The following is a 21315-nucleotide window of genomic DNA, read 5'->3' as shown; positions in this document are numbered from 1 at the left end:
GTTTACAACTGACAAAAAAAAAAAACGCACCTGCATTTGAAAATAACTTACAGGAAAACTATCTCTTTAAATGATTCAATATTTCCATAACAAACCTGCTAAAAAAGTTTATACTGCTTATGATTTAATATTAAACTGTTATTTTCCTCATTAAATATTTTATGCATAATCCATTAAAAAGCTAATCCATAAACTTTCCTGATTTTAAATACTAACATTTAAAATAAAATATTGCTGATTTTAATATTAACTTTTTTTTATGGAACTTGCTTTGAAAGGAAAGTAACAGTGATAAATGTGTTTTTTTCACATGGGGCACAAATTGATGATCGTGATGTGTTGTAGGCCACGTTACTCCTTGTATTCTCGTCGGCCTTTCTGTATCCAAGGTTATGACCTAACTGCTATCTCAAACTCTCTCCCAACATCTCACATGCTCCAGCATCACATAGTAAACAGGATGTAGAACAATTCCAATTCTTTGGTTCGTATAAAAAAATCATTTTTTTTTTCTAACCCGTGGTTTGTGTTTCTCTAATCCATAACCGAGTCATGTCTTCAACAATGTTAATAATGAATATAGACAACTGAGATTAGGAAAATATTGTTCCATGTAATTCTTGATTCTGTGACAGCTCAGAAAGTTTGTAGATATCATGTTAGTTTCCGTGTAATTTTTTTTAATAACCTGGGCACCCATGACAGATTTTTGTCTGCTCTCTCTGTCTTTATTGCTTCTCTGCTTCATTCATGTACCAAGTGACATCCCTGCAGAAAATTCAAGCCGATCAATGTCATGTTTGTGCTCAAATGCCTGTGGTGATTCTCAAGAATAAGGTAAAATCCTAAACCTCATACAAATATCATTCGTAAGCTGAATCCCATCATTCCCTTTCTCTTAGTATATCTACACCCAAAAGCTTAGAGAAGTCTTACTCATTGTTTAGACATCAGCTACTTTAAAAATACCCTTAGTCTACTTACTTCTATTCATTCTTCCTCTTCATGTGCGAGGCTTGACACTTTAACAGTCTCTACTACTTCAGTAGCGGACGTGAGTTTTCCTGTATCTTTATAAAAGAGATTTTTAATATTCCCGAAAATAGCCTGAAGAAGGCCTTACAATAAAAAGTGTAATTCATGATTCTTATTCACATAAGAGATTGAAGTTAACAACAACCATAGAAATCTCCTGTTTTAGTTGTTGATGTTATGTTGTGGCTTTTAGTTGGTCAGGATGATATTCTACCGGCTCTGCCTTTAGACCAGAGATGGTCTTCCCAAGAAACTGTTGAATTTATCTGGGCAATAAGATGCTGGACACTATGCAAAGCACATGCCTGCAATGAAAGAATCTTGACTGGATTTGAACTGTAATATTGCAACTAGGTGGAGAAATCCACCATGGGAGGAGGGTGCAGGGAGGGGTTGGGGAAATCCCAGAGCCTACGGAACTGTGTTATAAAATCAAAGATGTTGCTTTTTCTTAATTTAGCCAATCAAGAAATCTTAATCATCTATTCCTTTTAATATTCTGGATAAATTAAAAGAATTCCTCACAAGCAATCTTCTGCGTGTAATTAATTTTCCATTTTGTTATTTACTTTTCATAATTAAACACATTTGTTTTTAAAAGATACTCTTGTTGTATTATTTCTTTTTTGTTATTATCATTTAACAATACAGTTTCATAGGTCTTGGCATTTCCCTTTCACCCTTCTCAAGGACTCTCCCTCACAACTGAGTTCCTTCGATTAGTTTTATAGTATATTTCTTCATAAACAGTAATACGTCCATTGTTGCGGGCATGGACAATTGAACAGAGTCCAGCATACTCCTATTAAGATGTTGTTAACAGTTTCATTGGGAGCCCATTTTTGATCTGGAACTAGAGATGCATATTATGTTGTATCCTCACATCTGGTTATGAGAGTCCGCATTACCGTTATTTTACATCATCGTAAATGAAAAGATTCCAAACAAAATCAGCAACAAAAAGAATAAAATAAGCAACACCATGAAGTAAAATAACATGCTACTAAATGACTAATGTGTCACAGAAGAAATGGAAAAGCAAGAACTACTTGAAAAAAATTATGGCAATGTATGATTTATGATTTTTAAGATTTTAATGATAAAAAGTGTGTTTAAGAGATGAAACTAAAAAAAAAATCAAAATCCATCAAGTAGTTTCTGCTGATCTGTGTTGGTAAGATGTATTTCCTACAGGCAACAAATAGATGTGTGTGTGTGTTTTTTTTTTTTTATTTTAATCTACTAATCCAAGATGATAGATTGAGGAGGTCAAGCCATTTAAATTCCAAGTTAATATGAGTGGGTGACAATTTGATCCTGTCATTTTAGCAACGGGCTGCTAATTGATTTAGTCTTCTGTTGCTATGTTACTGGGATGTTCTTCACATTTCCCAATGGCTTTGGATGATATTATTCTCTGTCAAGAGAACATCTTTAAGTATCATTGCTAGGGTAGGCTTGGAAGAGGCATACTCTTAAATTTCTTTACTGTGGAAGAATTTAACTTAATTTTCAAAGACAAAGGAATGCTTTGCTGAATATGTTATCCTGAGTCAACAATTTTTTTGCATTTAGAACATGGAATCTGTTGCTCCATTCTCTTCTGGCATGTAAAGGTTCCTGTGAGAGGTTTCCTGTGAATTGACATTATTTTATATTTCAATTGATTTTTTTCACTTGCACATTTAAGGATCCATTCCTTATGTTCAATTGAAGAGAGCTTGATTGTCATGTGTCATGGTGATGGTCACCTTTGGTCAAGCCTGTTGGGAGTTCTGTGCCCCTCCTGGATGTTGCTTCCCAATTCTACTCTCCAGATTAGGGAAAACTTCCTTTATTATTTCATTAAATGCATTTATAAACCCAGTTTCTCTTTCTGCACCGTAACTTTATATTTGGCCTTTTAATAGTGTGTTTCCATTCTTGAATACATTTTTTTAGCTTGACCCAGCTGTGCTTCCAAATTTTTGTTTCCCCTTGGTGACAGGAAATATGTTTCAACTTTGAGATTCTTTCTTCTGCTTCATTCATTCTGTTTTGGACCAGTGCAATGCACTAAATTCAGTGAGTTCCCTCCCAGCTCAGCACAAGTGCAGCTCACTGTTGTCCTTGCAGTCTTAAAGCCTTTACTACATTATGCAAAATGGCACCTGAAGTGCCACTGCTAGATTTCTTCATCTGCTGGCCATCAAATCAAAGTGTTACCTCAAGCTGTTTTTGAGTGGAACCTGTGGGATGCCACATTGTTGCAGCTCACTAGGCCAGAAATGAGTTCATTCCCAGCTAAGTGCATGCATGGTCCTGTCTCATGTGCTCTGCTTTCCTATACGAAATGGCATTTTATTTGGCTGTAGTGGTCAGACTTGGCTATGAAATCCACCACCTGTCTGGAGCATGCCACACTGTCTCTGCTCCTGATCAAATCAAACAGACCAGCAATATGAGCAGTTTTTTTTTTTTTTCTGAGTTTAACTCCTGAGCTCCCAGTGAGCATTCCTTTCTTGCTTGTTGCTGGTGGAATTCCTGGTGCCAGTGCAGTTGAGATAACTACTCCCTGAATGCTGCTGGGATATTGGTCAATCCAACACCACACTGTTGTGTCCTCTGCTTTCACATGACAGGCATCTCCAGGTGCCCTTCATTGTTGTTCTGTCCTTTTCTATTTCCTTGAATGTGCCCTCTCTGCTCCACACTGGCTATTATTGCTCCATCTTTTTAAATGTGTCCTTACCCTACTTTGCCATCTTGATATGATATAACAACATTTGTAAACAAAATATCAGACTTCATGATGTGGCACAGTAGGGCCCAAAATTAGGCTCCACATTGTCTGCATTGCGCACTGCTGCCCTTTGTCCAGGGTGGGTTCTGGGACTTTCTCTACACTTGTTTTTATTATTTAAATTGCTTATGTTATGATAAACCAGAAATAAAAAAGCATATTGTGTAATTTGACATTTAAATACTATCCATTGAAGTAATATTTACATCTTCACATGATAAAGATTAGTTTATTATCTGCTTCCAGGTTCAAGTAACGCCTACTTTGTTTACATTTTCACAAACCTAACATATGTTATTCTGAAAATCCTCAGCATATATTTCCCTGACATAATCCCCATCTCTCTTATTAATTCTCACACCATTGACGTTGTCTGGATAATTTTAGCATCTTTTCATATGAGAATTAAAACATCTATTCAATAGTATGTGCAAAATCATTCATTGATCATTTGATTTAACAAATTTTTTTTCCATACTTCTGTGGACTCTTTAAAATAATTCACACTTAAACTCTGGCCCAAGTCACACCATAAACATTTTTCTACCTTCCAACTGGGAGTAAATATGCATAGCATCCTCAGATAGGCAGGGCCACTTACAGGTATAATGAGCTAAATGTCACGAAATACATAAACTAAGAGGGACCGAACATGACCGAATGTGTAAGGATGCCTATCCATTAAATGATTATTTAGCCTTGGTAAATAGTAATGTTTTAGTATTAAGTAAACTTAATGCTTAAGTCTAATGAAAAAGTGAGATATTTTATCTCCGTAGAATGCTATGAAGAGCTCTGACTAGTCATTTCATTTCAACATGGTATGATGACTTCAATACTAACTAAATTTTCCTTTTCATGTCCTGTTGATTAATATTAGTGGCCTTTCTCTGGCTGCTGTTCTCAAATCAATCCCATTTTTTTTCATATCCTTAAAGAAATTATACACAAAGTATACTCGTTGACTACTAGAAATGATGTATTTACTTTGTGTTCATATGCTCATCATGCACATACTACTTCTTAAACAGGCAATATCATTTTTCTTTTCACTCCCAAAACATGGATCAAAGCTCTTATCATGAGCCTATGTTGATTGACTTGATTTTGAAGAGTATCTGACAGATGATCAATAGGTGGATGAGTATGCTGGGAATTCAAACAATGAGAAGAAAACAACGAGATGAGTTAGGCATCCTGTGTCGAAATTCGTTAGTTTTAGTCTCAAAGTCCATTATCTCTCTGATATACAATAAAAATAAATCACCCATATCCTAAATTAAGAAGTAATACTAGAAGCCAAAGATGATATTATAAAAATAATTTTACAATGTGTATGAAGAAAATCATGGGAAAAATCAAGCATTACAAAAACATTCTCTGTAAAACATTAGTGTTTAGGTACAAATGCTTTTTATATATATATATTCTCCTCTCCCAGAACTAGTTGAAATAAAAGATATATACTCAATAAACACGAGTTGGTTGGATTATTAAATTGATTAATTAACAACAGTTTAAATATGAATTAATTTTACACATGAATTTAGTGAAATGCAACACACACAACTTAAGCTTCATGATAAATATTGAGAAGTCTTCTTTTTACTGACTTTTCAATGCACGCAAAATGCCTTAGCTTGACATCTAGGACCTGTCTTAGTGTCAATCTAATTTTATGCAAACCTTCCATCACAGTTCTATTTACTGACTAATTAGATTATGCTTTTTGCTATTCAGTTATTAAAGGTGTATTTAGCTAAGTGGATCTTTTCACATCCTCTTTTGGTTCCTACTCAGGATTTAAGAAAAGCCTAATCAAGATGTCTCTGCATAGTTATGTTTGTGCAGATGTATAGGTTCCTTATGTGTATAGACAATATATATTCTTAAATATATATGAACATGTTAAGAATATATATGTGTTGTAGTTTGAAAAGTATCAATAAGAAGCTGTGAATATTTATAAGAGGAAAGTATAAGAAAACAACTGGTAGGGAGTGCTTTTTAATAACCTGTGCAAGATAAAACCAAATGTAAAAAGGGGATAATTTGATTTCTGGAAGCAGCTCATTCAATTGAGACTGACAAAAACTGATGTGGATAAAGGGCAATATGGAGATTATTATTTTGGAAGTAGGATCATAATTATATTGACTTTAAGAATTTTTTTTTTAAAGATTTATTTTTATTATTTTTTTTTTTGGAAAGGCGGATATACAGAGAGGAGAGACAGAGAGGAAGATCTTCCGTCCAATGATTCACTCCCCAAGTGAGCGCAACGGCCAATGCTATGCCGATCCGAAGCCAGGAGCCTCTTCCGGGTCTCCCACGTGGGTGCAGGGTCCCAAAGCTTTGGGTCATCCTCAACTGCTTTCCCGGGCCACAGGCAGGGAGCTGGAAGGGAAGCGGGGCTGCCGGGATTAGAACCTGCGCCCATATGGGATCCCGGGCGTGCAAGGCGAGGACCTTTAACCACTTGCGCCACCGCGCCGGGCCCGACTTTAAGAAATTTAACTTTGGTTTTCTTTTTGCGGTGTAGGGAACAGATATCCTTAGAATAGCAAAGGACAGTTTAATATACACACTATGCTACCATTGAAAAATAATTGGTAATATTAGATAATATTTGAAGGTGTCTTTAAACTGACAATATCAGAACAGCATTAGAAATTATCTTCCATAAATTATTATATTAGTTAATAAACATACTTTTCATTTAATTAAATCAGAAATTATTTATAGATCATGACATTATTTTATTGACGCACATAGTTAATTCATATTTATATCTTTTTAAGTCCCTTTAACTTTCTTAGATTTTATCCTTTTTAGCATTCTTTCTCATCAGATTCTTTTTTTTTTTTTAAAGATTTATTTTTATTATTTTTTATTGGAAAGGCGGATATACAGAGAGGAGAGACAGAGAGGAAGATCTTCCGTCCGATGATTCACTCCCCAAGTGAGCCGCAACGGGCCGATACTATGCCGATCCGAAGCCAGGAGCCTCTTCCGGGTCTCCCACGCGGGTGCAGGGTCCCAAAGCTTTGGGCCGTCCTCGACTGCTTTCCCAGGCCACAGGCAGGGAGCTGGAAGGAAGCGGGGCTGCTGGGATTAGAACCGGCGCCCATATGGGATCCCGGGCGTGCAAGGCGAGGACTTAACCACTTGCGCCACCGCGCCGGGCCCTCTCATCAGATTCTTAACACTGCTTGAATGGATATATATTTTTTGTTGCAAATTATCACAGGCTCAATACATACAAAGGTAAATGTGTATATACATATATTAATTTAGAAGAACTACAGAAGGTAGACTAGAATTCCAAAAAGTGAAGATACAGGGATGTATGCGTCTTTACTTCCAAATAAAAGATGGACTCCCAATGAAACCATTAAATATATTATGACTATAGAATTATGGACTTTCTTCAATTGTCTATACATATAATATCATGATGCACTTTAAATAGCAGAATGGTGGACTTGTGACTCTTGTTGAAACACTATACTGTTGTAATAAGAGAGGAGGTTTCAGGGGCTGAGAAGAGTGGAGGGGAGAGGTGATTCCTGAGCCTATGAAACTGTGTCATGAAGAATTAAAAAAGAGAGAGAGAGAGAGAAAAAGAAAAAGTACTGTGTTGCCAACCCCTACTTGATACTACCTTACTTTCTATGTCAGTGTCTTTAACCTTTAGAGATTTCTGTTGATGAGTGTTGATAAATACTTTTACACATTTATTTTTTTTTTATTGGAAAGTCAGATATACAGGGAGGAGGAGAGACAGAAAGGAACATCTTGGGTCTGATGATTCACTCCTCAAGTGACCCCAAGGGTCAATCTGAAGCCAGGAACCAGGTACCTCTTCTGAGTCTCCTATGTGGGCGCAGGGTCCCAAAGCTTTGGGCCATCCTCAACTGCTTTCCCAGGGCACAAGCAGGGAGCTGAATAGGATGCAGGGCTGCTGGGATTAGAACTGGTGCCCATATGGGATCCCTGGAGTGCAAGGTGAGGACTTTAACCACTACGCTATTGCACAGGGCCGGATATATACTTTTGATCTTGCTACTGTATTTATACAACAAATACTTCACTTGAGGGTCCTTTCTGGAAGAATATTTGTTTTCATGTCTTAAGTATCAATCACGTGGTGAACCGCCAAAAAAATAATCGTTAGGGAAGGTGTTGTGGTATAGTGGTTTAAGTTGACACCTATTGCAATGACACTCTATGTGGAAGCAGAGATTTGACTTCTGGCTGCTTGATTCCTTTTTAAAGTGGCTGGGGAGGAAGTGGAAAGTAATCCATGAACTTGGGCTCCTACCACCCACATGTCAGTTCATGATGAAATTGTAAACTTGTGGCTTCAGCCTTGCCCAGAGCCAGCCATTGTGGTCATCTGAGCAATTAAACAGACCAAGAAACACTTTTTCTATGTGTCTCTCCTCCTCTATCACACACCACATCAAATAAATAAAATCAATCTTTTAAAAATTTTACGTGAGCAATAATCACTAATTTTTCTCAGGGGTAATATAGTATGCTCCATTACTAGACACAGGTTATTCTACAAAGCATGTTGTCTTGTATGCAGTCAGTGTTAAATTAATACCTGTCAAATTATGACTTAATGGTACCATAACAGTGATTCAATAAGATATTATGACAGCAGGAGTTATTCTGTTTAGAGTAGAGTAAGTGTATAGAGTAGAATAAGGGAATATATATCATGTTACTGAAGTACAATTGTGTAGCCATTGTTAAATAAATGACTGTTGTGTTGAAATTCCTTGTCATAATCAATAGGTTTTATATATGTTAAAATTCTATAACTTTCATTTGCCTTAGATTCATGTTAAAACTAATTTCTGGGACTGGTTCTGTGGCACATACAGGTAAGCCACTGCCAACCGCACCTGCATCCCACAAAGGTGTTGATTCAAACTCTGGCTGTTCCACTTCCAATCCATGTTCCTACTAATGTGCCTGGGAAAGTCATGGACAACGACAGATTGCTTGGGACCCTGCCACCCACACAGGGACGTGGTTGAAACTCCTGACAACTGGTTTTGCCTTGCTTGGCCTAAATACAAAGTGACAGAGTAAATGGAGCATCCACTTCTGTCTTTGTCTTTTATTTCTCTGTAACTCTGCTTTTCAAATAAACACAAAAAATCTTTATACCCACAAAGTCAGGATACACTTCAAGAGCAGAATGACAGACGTGTGACTGTTGTGGAAGGATCATACTAGTGTAGAAATACAGGAGGAATCTGGGGCAGAGGGGAGAGAAGGCTGATCTCTGAGCCCATGGAATTGTATTGTAAGAAAAACAAAGATTAATAAATAAAAACAACAACTTAAACAACACCGATAATAAAAACAAACTTTAAACTTCTACTTTTAAGATAGGATGTACTTTTACAAGAGACTATCTTCCATTTTGCCCATGCCTTTAAAGAGGTGTTTAATTCACTTTTTGTTCTTGGTGAATGAGACTTTTTTTTTCTCTCAGGGCTAACTTTACCTGTTTGAAAGAACCCACATGGGTGGCTGCGAGGATGCTGAACTCTTGCTTGTCATTTCTGTGTATCTAGATGGGTAAGCATCACGCTTATCAATTGAACTTAAGAAGTTCCTTTCAATTTTCTCCATTGAGATTTACTGCCACTTGCCTTTCTCCTGATGATGATAAAATCTGTCTCTGTAGTTTGGTGATACTCACCAAACCTATAGTCATTGTTTGTTTTTGTTTTTGTTATTTTTTAAGAGGTATGCATTTACTTGAAAATCAGAATTACACAGAGAAACAAAGTGGGAGATATCTATGAGCTGGTTCATCCACTCCACAAACAGTTTTAACATCCATGGCTGGCAGAAGCCAACAACCAGGAGCTTCTGAGTTTTTCACATGGGCGCAGGGGACTGGATCAGAACTAGAGCATCTGACTTGAATGGAAGCATTTTCATGGAATGTTGGCATTTCAGCTGATGGGGTAGCCCTCTACATTACAAGGCAAGCCCAAACTTCTTATTTTGTTTTCCTTTTAACAATACAAAGCCTGTGAAAATGATACTCATTGCCTATTCTTAGACTTGCTACTATTTTGATTCAATTCTCAATACACATACAGACAACACACACACACACACACATTAAAATTGAATTAAGAAAACCAAATGAAAAATAATATATATTTTAAGAAGTTTTTCTAAATAAACCCTTCTCACCTTGATATATAGAATATGTAGTCATATGTAAGAGGTATTTCAATGGTTTGTGAAGAATAGAATAAAAAGATCTTTCATGAAAGGAAAAAAGAGATCATTCAATGGTACCTTCAAGTTTTTGGAGCCCCCATGAATTAAATAAGACATTGTGTCAAATATTTAATAGTGCTAAGGTGTATCCTTTTAGGGTATAAGGCTGTGAAGACAGATGTCAAGTGCAAAACAGATCTTGACTTCATGAACCTCTCCTTTTGAATGTTTAATTCCATAGCTATTTAAAGGAAATTTAATTTAGAAGAATTATATCCATATGATTCTAGTTCATTTGTATTTAACTGATCAATGTGTTGCTTTACAAGGACTGTTTGATGTCAGGAAAGCAATGTGAGTTCCTTTCCCCCCAGGCTTTTGAATATTTTGTTTCCTTCAGAAGTATAGGGTAGTTTATAAATTCCAACTACCAAACACTGAACTTTGCTTTGAAACTCAGCATAACAACAGCGTACTCTGGCTAGGAGAGCACTAGCTTCCACTTAAGAACATCGACTTCAGCATAATGACTCCTCATGCCTTTATGCTGATTTTAATTATACTGTTTCTTAAAACAGATATCACAATGAAAGAGTTAGGACAATCAGAGCTTCATAATATTAGAGTTATATGATTAATAGCTAATCTATCAAAAATTGAAACATGGTGTCTCTCTTTTCCATCATGTTCTTATATTATGAAGAAACACAGATTAAGGATGAAAACAAATTTGATGTGAGACAGTTTGCACTACCTCACTAAATGAACACAATAATTCACAGAAGTTCTAACATTTTTGTATCAGTTTCTAAAATGTTGATAATATCAGTGATTTTCAAATGTATTCAGTATAAATTTGTGTCTTTTTTTCTAATGTTTCCCTTTGGTATTTAATTTGAAGCCTTATACTTCTCAAAATACTTGATATTTACAAGTTGACATTGTGACTCAGTGATACCACTGCTTCTGACCCTGCGATGACAGTCTAGTACAGTGGAGTGCTGTTTCGCAGCTTCCACCACCCTGATTCTAATCCAGGATCTCTGCTGATGTTGTTCTGAAAACAGCAGAACATGCACAGCTCATGCACCTGAAAAGCTGCAGTTCACACAGGATGCCAGTAGCAATGTGATTCCTGGCTCTTGGCTTCAATCTGGTCCAGCCTTGGACGTTACAGCCATTTGGAACAGAATCTATTTGATGTAAAATATCTCTCTCCCACCCCTCTTCCTGTGTCTCTCAGTGTGTGTGTGTTCTATCTCTAACTATTTCAAATAAAAAAATCTCTAAAAAATCTACATTAATAATAAATTTCAATACTATTAGCAATTCTAAAACATTTAATCTCTACTAAGGTGTGTTGCTATTTTTAGTTGTCTTTATTTCATCTTCACATTTTTCAATGATTCATCATTGTCTTGAATCAGATGGGTTTTGTACACTCTTCTGTATTACCTAGAGTAAAAAGATATTAATGAACACACAAAGACATACACACATACCGTGTATACAAAGACAAATAAAAGTTTATATAAAGTAACACCAATAGATAAATTTATTTTGATTAAAACTTTTTGAAAGTCCTGCACCTGTAACAAGTTCAAGAAAAAGATGTCTTCTGAAAATAACTATGTTAACTTTAACTTTAGGGCTAGACCTATGCCATACAGCAAAGGCAAGATACTATCTTCTGAATTTAGAATTCTGAGTTTTATTAATAGCTGGAAATCTTGGGAAACACAATTAAGGCTTTATTTATTTTGAAAGCTGATATATCTACTATGATTTGCTAAAGTAGTATATCATAAAATATGACATTTAAGGTCAATTTATAGAAATTTTAGAGCCGTTTACTAAATTCCTAATCTGGACAGGTAGAATACGCATGTAACTAATCAACTCTGCACTGAAACTGGGAATGATCCTATGTGTCTAAATGGGCAAGAGGGAAAAAGCAGCCGTCTCACCAGGACTTTTTTTCCTTATATTTTCTTTTTATCTCAACCCTAGTATAATCGTCGCATTGCGTAACAAGTAGGAAATGAAGGATATATCTCACTAGTTGGAAGTCAATGCTGATAAGAATATTCTTATGAATACAGTCATAGCATTGAATAGCTTTGAATTTGGCGTTCTAACTGGAAGTGCAAGATTGAAGACAAATCAAAGATAACAATTGTGGAAATAAGTAGAGCTGGCGACACAGTCTTTTGACATTCATATACATTGTCCAAAGCACCTTTTGGTTTCTAAAAGATGTTCTTGCCCTTCGTTTTCTTTTTTCTTTTTCCTCTAACAGACTCTGTAACCATCCTAAACCCTCAGTGACCAGTGTGCTGTTGATGAGTTTGGAATAACAAACATTTAAGAGCTGTGGTGTTGCCATTTACTGTTGCTATGTTCTAGAGAATCTCCTAAAATATGTAAATACAATAGAATTTCTCATGAAGAAATTTGATTTAAACAGTCTGTCAGATTAATCAAAGCTCTAATGGCTTGTTTTAAAATATGCTTACCAAAATGCTAGCAATATACTTAGCACGCAGCTTGAGCATATAGCTGCGCAATCCTGGAGCTATGGAGTTGCTTATTCCATATGTACTTACTATTGTAATTTGATTATGCAAATAAAGAAACTAATAAAATACAAGTATGAAAAGAAAGGTTATTTCAATTAATTTTAATGATGTGAAAATGACTGAAACTAAGCCACAGAATAAACAACGAAAATCTCAAAAGCACTCCAAGCTATAAAAAGACTTTGGAATTAGTATACACAAAGGAGTGAAAAAGGAGTGAAAAGTGCCTTAAAAGTCTGCCATCTCTCTTTCAAAAACTCTCATTATAACTGATTTGTTTTTATGTACCTCATTGACCAATGGATCAGTTGAGTTGGTTATTAGAAATGATATAAGTATCTGGTGATGGAATGCAAGCAATTGATTAAATTAATTCACCCAAAATAACAGAACAGACTTTCAGGGAGTCAGTTTTTACCAAGGCACATTGCTCTTCTCCAACGTTCAGACTTTGCCTTTTATTAGGCGATGTCTTGCTCTATTGGATTAAACACTTACCTGAAATGGACTAAGTGTTCTGTCTGCAAGAATAGTAATCTCTTGGATGTATATTTTAGGTGAATTTATAAAAAGATATTGGTTATAATTTAGAATGCCTTATTCTTAGTCCAAAAGCAATGAACAGTTGTAAATAATTGCTATTTTATTCTGTCCTAACCACACAAAGAAGAGATTTCTGTTGGTTTGTACTTCATTGTCAAAGATAATCTTATAATACTTATATAAAAATCAAATATCCTTGAAATTTTCCCTCCAAATCATACACTGGACTTGTACATTACTTCATGTTATAGTCTAGATGACTCATTTGATGCTACTCAACTATTGTTTTTGCTTTTTTACAGATTTTATTTTTATTAATTTTTTTATTGGAAAGGCGGATATACAGAGAGGAGAGACAGAGAGGAAGATCTTCTGTCCGATGATTCACTCCCCAAGGGAGCGCAAGGGCCAGTGCTATGCTGATCCAAAGCCAGGAGCCTCTTCCGGGTCTCCCACACGAGTGCAGGGTCCCAAAGCTTTGGGCCGTCCTCGACTGCTTTCCCGGGCCACAGGCAGGGAGCTGGAAGGGAAGAGGGGCTGCCGGGATTAGAACCGGCGCCCATATGGGATCCCGGGCGTGCAAGGTGAGTACTTAACCACTTGCGCCACCGCGCTGGGCCCAACTATTGTTTTTTTATCGCAATGTATTGATAGGTTCCTGACTCTCCATGCAATACATTTGATAGGTATACGTATTATTCATGTCTATGAACAATTCAACTGAGAAACTCTTAATGAGATAGAGAATTAAAGCTCTATCAAATTCTAACCATTATGCTTTTATTCTTTCTCTTATGTTCTTTTAAGTGTTTTGGTCATCTCATTTTTAAATTGAATTAGTAAAAACTGGTAACCATACTTTTTCATAGGTTGAAGTGTATTATTTCAATGCATGTTTGTTTTGTATAATATAAAATGTATGTAGTTTTTCCACTTGTCACTTGTTTTTGGGGACTGAAGTTTTGGAATACTTCTTAAAATTGAAATGGGTTACTGCAAACTATAGATTCTCATCTGTGCTTAGAAAAGTAGCATTGAAATTGCATAGAATACTTCCCATTTTATCTGTTTTGCTCCAAATTGTAGTGATATTATTTTGGACAAATAATGTTTTATTTATATGCAACTTTTTATCTGTTATGCATAAAGGCATCTTGTCTTTTCCATATGTTGGCTACTACAAATACTAGATTATTTCAAAAGTGCATAGAGACTGAATCATGTGATGGGAGTACACCCACTCTTATTCCTAAAATATATTAAAAGTACAATAGCTCAGAGACAGAGTTCATAACTTAGCTGATAGCCATAAAAAACAAAGAGAGTAAAAAGGAAGAAAAGAAAGAAGGAAATAAGCAAAGCAGGAAACAAGAAAGGCAAGTAGCTATGGAAGGAGAGAAAGAAGAAAGGAAAATTAAGGGTGGAAAAAAATAAGGAAGCTACGATCAATAACGATTGTTCAACAATTGAGAGTTCATAGTCAAGTGTTCATAAGCGTCGAAAGAAGTTGCTTCAACAAAATCAATACTTTCATTGACTTCACTTTACCAAATATTTTGAGCTAAGAATTTCACTCTAACGCTAATTATGGTGTTTTTCTTTTTCTATTATGGAAAGAAGGAATAGTATGCTGTCAGTACCACAAAGACAAATTGGCTGATTTTCCCAGTCTGGGTGTTTTTCTAATTCAATGGTTTTTTGAGAACAATAAGCAAAACTGTGACCCTAGGAATAAAATATTAGGTGGAAGGTGTAAGAAGCAATAGATGCTTCTCAATTCTGGGCACTGGACTGGACATGGACACAGGATCCTTTGAATAAGTCATAATAAAGTTTTTCTGGAAATGGTAAGACTTTGAGTCATGTTTAGAACAAGGATAAGTTAGGATAGGCTAATGCAAATAGCACAAATACAGTTCAGCAGTGTAAAAAGTGGTACACCTATTTATTGGAATACTGTCCCATCATTAAAAAGAATGAAACTTTGGGCCCAGTATGGTAGCCTAGTGGCTAAAGCTCTCACCTTAAACATGCAAACATTTCATATGGATGTCTGTTCTAAGCGTAGTGGCCCCATTTACCATCCAGATTCCTGCTTGTGGCCTGGGAAAGCAGTCTTGCACGGCCCAAAGCCTTGGGACCCTGCAGCTGGGTGGCAGATATGAAGGACGCTCCAGATTCCTGGCTTTAGATCAACTCATCTCTGGCCATTGCTTTCGCTTGGAAAGTCAATCAACAGAAGGAAGATCTTGCTCCTTGTTTCACCTCCTCTCTGTATATATGACTTTCCAATAAAAATAAATAGATCTTAAGGGAAAAAAAAAAAGAGTGAATATTTGCCATTTGCAACAAAATGGATCTGAACTGGGGACCATTATGCTCAGTGCTTCCTGCTGAAGGCCTCTGCTACTGTGATAATATCAAAGAAAGCAGTGAGGTTTGGAGAAATGGGGAAGAAGGAAGAGGAGGTGCAGGGATGCACCCCTACACCTATACAATTTCATCATGCAAAATAATATAAATAAAAATAGGAAAAAAATTTAAAAAGCCAGTCATTCTATGGCTGTGCTTAGTATCTTACTTTCTTCTTTCATGCCTGACTTTCTGTTTGTGGCTTGCAGAATACTTCAGTTCCTGCCCAGGCTGCAAGTTAATCTGGGCCCAGTAATTCCGTACAGCACATCAATTCTCCTGTCCTTTAGTTGAAGTAGCCGTCTTAATTCTCACAGCTTTCTGCATGCCATTCCTTCTCATACAATTTTACATAGTTTTTAGGTCAGTGTTTGTTTTACATCTGAAGAATTCCTGGATATCTAAAAAAAATCATACAACTAATTACAGATGACCAGCAATTCACATTATGAAATTTCCGGATTGTCTTGAATAATTCTGTGGCTGGGAATATTCTTTTGCTGAGAAATGACTGAAGTCCTTAGAAAGGCACGGCTGATTGAGTAATTATGTTTAGGAGCGTTTTGACCGCAATAAGCTATTTTGATTTTCGCCTGCAGGATTTTTCTTGGGTATGCAGTGTGTCTGTTTTTGCAATTAACTTCAGCTAATTGTGTAATTGGTTCAATGATTTTTTTCAATGTCTGCCTGTTTCTATATGATGCTATTTTTAGTTCTTTGGCTTTTTGCGCCAGTGAGATTCTTGGACTTGTCGTGTTTAGACGTTAGGTCTTCATGTGAGTAAATAAACAGAAAACCAGAGCAATGCATTCTATGTATCTTCACACAGTTTTTGTTAATATTTACTATTACAATGATCAGTTAGTACACTTATTTTATATGCAATGCTTTTACTAAAGGATATATCTAATTTAATTTATATATATATATTTTTTTGATCCAACTTGAAATGCAATGTTCATAGACATCAATTCCTTTCCTGTACACCTTAAGCATTTGGTTTGACAATTGTTGTCTTCTGCTTGGTATCTGTAGTTTAACCTTCATTTTTGTGTAAATGATACATTTACAAATCTGTCTCATTACATTAAAGGTAAGATACTCAGCATCGATACTCAACTTCATGGACTTAAATTTGATATTATATAACTCTTCTACAAAAGTAACCAGTAAATTTCTACTGACTAAGTAGTTATATCTTTCTCATAATTATAGTTCTGCTTAATACAAAGTCTACTAATCAGTAAACAATGAGTTATTCAAGGAAATATCTGAAATGAATTCTATTATAATTTGACCACATAAATATCCTTGTTCATATTAACACATCTTGTATGTAACTTTGCCTGTAATAATCTTCCTCTTCCTTTTTTTTTAAAAGATTTATTTATTTTTATTTGAAAGGCATATCTACAGAGTGGAGGAGAGATAGAGAGGAAGATCTTTTGCCTGATGATTCACTCCCCAAGCAGCTGCAATGGCTGGAGCTGAGCCAATCCGAAGCCAGGAGCCAGGAGCTCTTCCAGGTCTCCCATGCAGGTGCAGGGTCCCAAGGCTTTGGGGTATCTTCCACTGCTTTCCCAGGCCACAAGCAAGGAGCTGGATGGGATGTGGGGCTGCCAGGATTAGAACCGGTGCCCATATGGGATCCTGGCGCGTTCAAGGCAAGGACTTTAACCACTACACTATTGCACTGGGCCCCTCCTCTTTCTCTTTTGACAATGGCAAGAAGGACTTAATAATTCTGTTTGTTGCTGTTACTGTTGTTATTTTTTAATTCAAAGGTCTACAGCCATTTTAATATTAGCTTCTAGTCCTGTTAGTTTGTAACTTTCCTGTTACTTTCTTTTCTACTTGGAGTCAGCCTCCCATTTGGCTTTTGCCCCTGTTCACCTATTGCTCCTCCCTATCAAACACTAACCAACTTTCCCTGGAGCCTGTAGTACTATACTATTCAAACACTAGTATTATTTCAAGACATTAGGGAGTGGAGGTTAAGGAAATAAGACTGAGAGTACAGTATATCAAAATCAAAGGAAAATTATTTGCTACTGGTTCTTGACAAAAAAATGCTATATATTAAGAATAAACTATTAACAAATAGTAACATAAAGGCTTTAATTCTTTACAAAGTGGAAGCTTAAATTGCTTTAAGAAATATTAACCTTGTTGTGACATAATCATTCAACTAAATCTACTGTTATTTGTGCAATGGTGTTCATCGGAATGAAAGAAAAGGGCTGTGGCTTTAAGGAGATAATATTCTTCTCTGTAATTTGGTTTTTTGAAAAACAGTCTTGCATCTCTGTAAGCCATTTTCTCTTAGGAAAATGTTTATTTCCTAAATACATCTTTTGGCTGTACATTCTCTAAAAATATCCTTGCTTGTGGCAAATGTATGTGCTGATTTCCTTGTTTTACATTAAAGTCAAATTTTTGCAAATGGTATTCATATTTGTTACAACTAATTCATCTCCTGTCATTTTGTCTTAATGTATCTTAGTAAGTCCATCAAAACTGCTCTCATAAAGGTCAATGCAGACTTCTGGCAGCTGAAATATTTGGTGTTTTGCACAGTTTAAATATCTGTTATCTTAAATGCTTGGGACTTTCACATGTACACAATGATATTTTGGGGGTGAGATCCAAGTCTGAACACAAAAATCGTTTATTTTTGCCTTGTGACTTACATACGTAGCATGAAAATTATTTTATACAGTGTCCAAAATAATTTTTACATGCAAACAATTTTGCATATAATGAAGCCATTATGTATCAAAAGTGTCATGACTTCAGCCTCCCTCTGGACACTCTGTAGCTGCTTGGTATCACCATTGTTCCTGAGTCTAAATTTATAGGCTCCTGAGTAGCAATCGTTTTCTTACGTTTAATTACATGTAAGGACTTAATAGTAAAAATATAACACTTCATTTAAGCAGTGAAAAGCTAATATTTCTAAGGTAATTATGCAATACCACTAGAACACTGCTGTCAGCTCTCAACAAAACCAGCAACAAAAACATGCCAGCCTCCCGGTCTGCAGTGTCTCCATTTGTGTTTGATCGAAAGGCCATTTTCTATATTTTTGACTTCTAAAATAATATCATTCATATAAAATCATACATATACCCCGAAGAAATGTAAACTGCATATGAAATAGCTATCTGTGCTTCCATTTCTTAGAAGCTCAATTAACTTGAGCTAAGATAGGAAATTAACACAGATGTTCATTGATTGATGATTAGATAAAGAGACTGTCGTATATGCACTGTGGTATAGTACTGAGCCATAAAAACAAAACAAAACAGATTCAACTGAAGATCAATGTACTTAGACATAAAAATACAAATAGCACACATTTCTCCTGTTTATTTTGTAGCTTATACATAAAATGAAAAAAACCCTTAGGAGCAACACTGACACCTTATGATTTGATTATTGTTTATGATCCTGCTCAGTCCTCTAGAATGGTGGCCTTTCTAATTGTAACTTGATATTTAGACTACTACAAACTTACTGCTTTATTTTATGATCATCACTAACCATATAGAAGCAGGCCAAATATTATTCCAGGAACTTAGATCTGTGTATATCACTGTGCTACAAGCAATGACAGTTGCAAATGGAGCTTGCTTCAACACGAAACGTCTGAAGATCTTCTGCACCCATCCTCTGTTCACTGCTGCTGACGTGCTGATAAAGGTGAAGAAAGGAGACCAGCAAGATGGCTTCCCTGGCTAATCTTCCAGCTCCTGCTAATGCACTTTGGGAAGCAGTAAATGATGAGTCAAATGCTATACATGTGAGAGACCCGTGTGGGTTCTGGGCTTCTGGCTTCAGCCTTGCCTAACTCTGGCTGTTGCAGAATTTGGGCAATGGATCAGTATATGGAAGATTCTCTCTCTCTCTACCCCTCCTTTCAGATGCAAATAAAAATCTAATCATCACAGTAATCATAATTTGATCACAAAAAAGCTAAAATGATGAGGAATAAATTAAAGAAAGACGCAAGTATTCACCAGGCTAGTTGCAATAAATTACAAAGTACATCATATTACATTTTTTAAAATATCTAGGATGATGAAGTGGCTGCTGATTGTGAAGCAGGAGAGAGTCATTTGTATATTTACCAAGGTTACCACTGATGAAACCATCACACCAAAGTAAGTCTATAATGCTGATCAAATGCCATTATTTTGGCATCATTGCCACTGGAAGGACACTAACTAAATGTACATCATGAATTCCAGCAGGAATTAAAGATTGCAAGGACCGAATAACTGTGTTGAGATGTTCAACTGTATCAGGTATGAATAAGAACAGGCAAAAGTTTATGTTTCCACTTCAACAAAAGCTCATATGGATCCATTCTCACGCTGTGATAGAAATGTTCATTTCTTACCTGTATGTGTAACCAACTTTATCAGGTTCAGAATGGAGCTTCAGCATTCTATACTTTTTTCTTCGGACTATAGAGAGTGAATATTCGAGCACTAGATTCTTCACTAAGATGCATGACATCATCGCTGCTGTCCAATTTCTCTGACAGTTTGTCATTCTGTTGTTGAGATAAAAAATATTTTATTCTCATGAGTACTAGCTATAGAGGTATCTGCAGATCTTCTTTTGAGATTTTAGCAGAAATTTTAAACTGTAAGGAAGAAAATAAGCAAAAAAGCACGGTGATTGATGCATGAAGACCTTGACCCTATGTGAGCTACCTGTTGTTGCTATTTCCAGTCTGAATATTTATTTACCTGCAAGTTTTAATACACTTTGTGGATTTCCCTCTGTGAGGGAATTGATGTGTCAGCTCAAAACATATGTCATGTTTGGCATACTGGAAGGATCTTTTCCTCTCTGTGTCAACTAAGTGCTATACACACACCTGTATTTTTTACTGGAACTTTTCACCTGAGTTCAGATGTGGTGTTTCTCACTTGTGATATTGTTCAAGAACCCACAAAGCTTTAGGCTTAGGGAATAGTCTAACAGAATTGTCCAATCATGCTCAAAATAGTATTTTCAACAGCATTTATACAGTTTATTATTCTCTTCCATGATGAATTTCATTTTCTTAACAATATGTTTATTTTTAACTTTCTTCCTAGATCCATGATTATTATCAAGTTACCATGATTTATCTTTCTCTGAAAATTATGCTATTCAAAATTCCAGAATTCTTGTAGATCTTATTTCCAATTCACTTTCTTACCTCTTCAATCTGTTGGTAGTTCTGAATCTCATGAGTTTAAATCCTATATAGGTACCTCCAGATCTCCATTGCAAGCTCATGATTAATTTATACAGTAAGATAGGCAGTTTGCCCTGGTGTCTTATTGGGATTTAGCAATATCTGTATTCAAAACTAAACTCCCTCAAAGTTCACTGACTTGAACATTTCTCTCTCCTGATCATGGCAACCAGGCAGACATTTTACACATCAAGTCAGGAATGATCATGATTTTCTCTTTGCCTCATAACTCGGGTATAATTTATCTCAGCTTGGGAAATAGTCACCTAGTGCTGCTCTAAGGCGGACCTCTACTGTAGCTTTTCCAGATTGCTACAACACCTTTGTAAGTCCCATCCTCTACTCTCATGCTTCTAATGTGCGATTTCTATAAAGCAAGTGTCAGTCAAGGAAAATGTGTATAGATTTTTCATCCTCCTTTACTAAACTGTGTGTTTCCTGCTTCACTC

The sequence above is a fragment of the Ochotona curzoniae genome, unplaced genomic scaffold (genome assembly GCF_017591425.1).
Source record: "Ochotona curzoniae isolate NIBS_2020 unplaced genomic scaffold, NIBS_Ocur_1.0 contig_3819, whole genome shotgun sequence".
NCBI classification, from domain to species: Eukaryota; Metazoa; Chordata; class Mammalia; order Lagomorpha; family Ochotonidae; genus Ochotona; species Ochotona curzoniae.
This window is presented reverse-complemented; position numbering follows the sequence as displayed.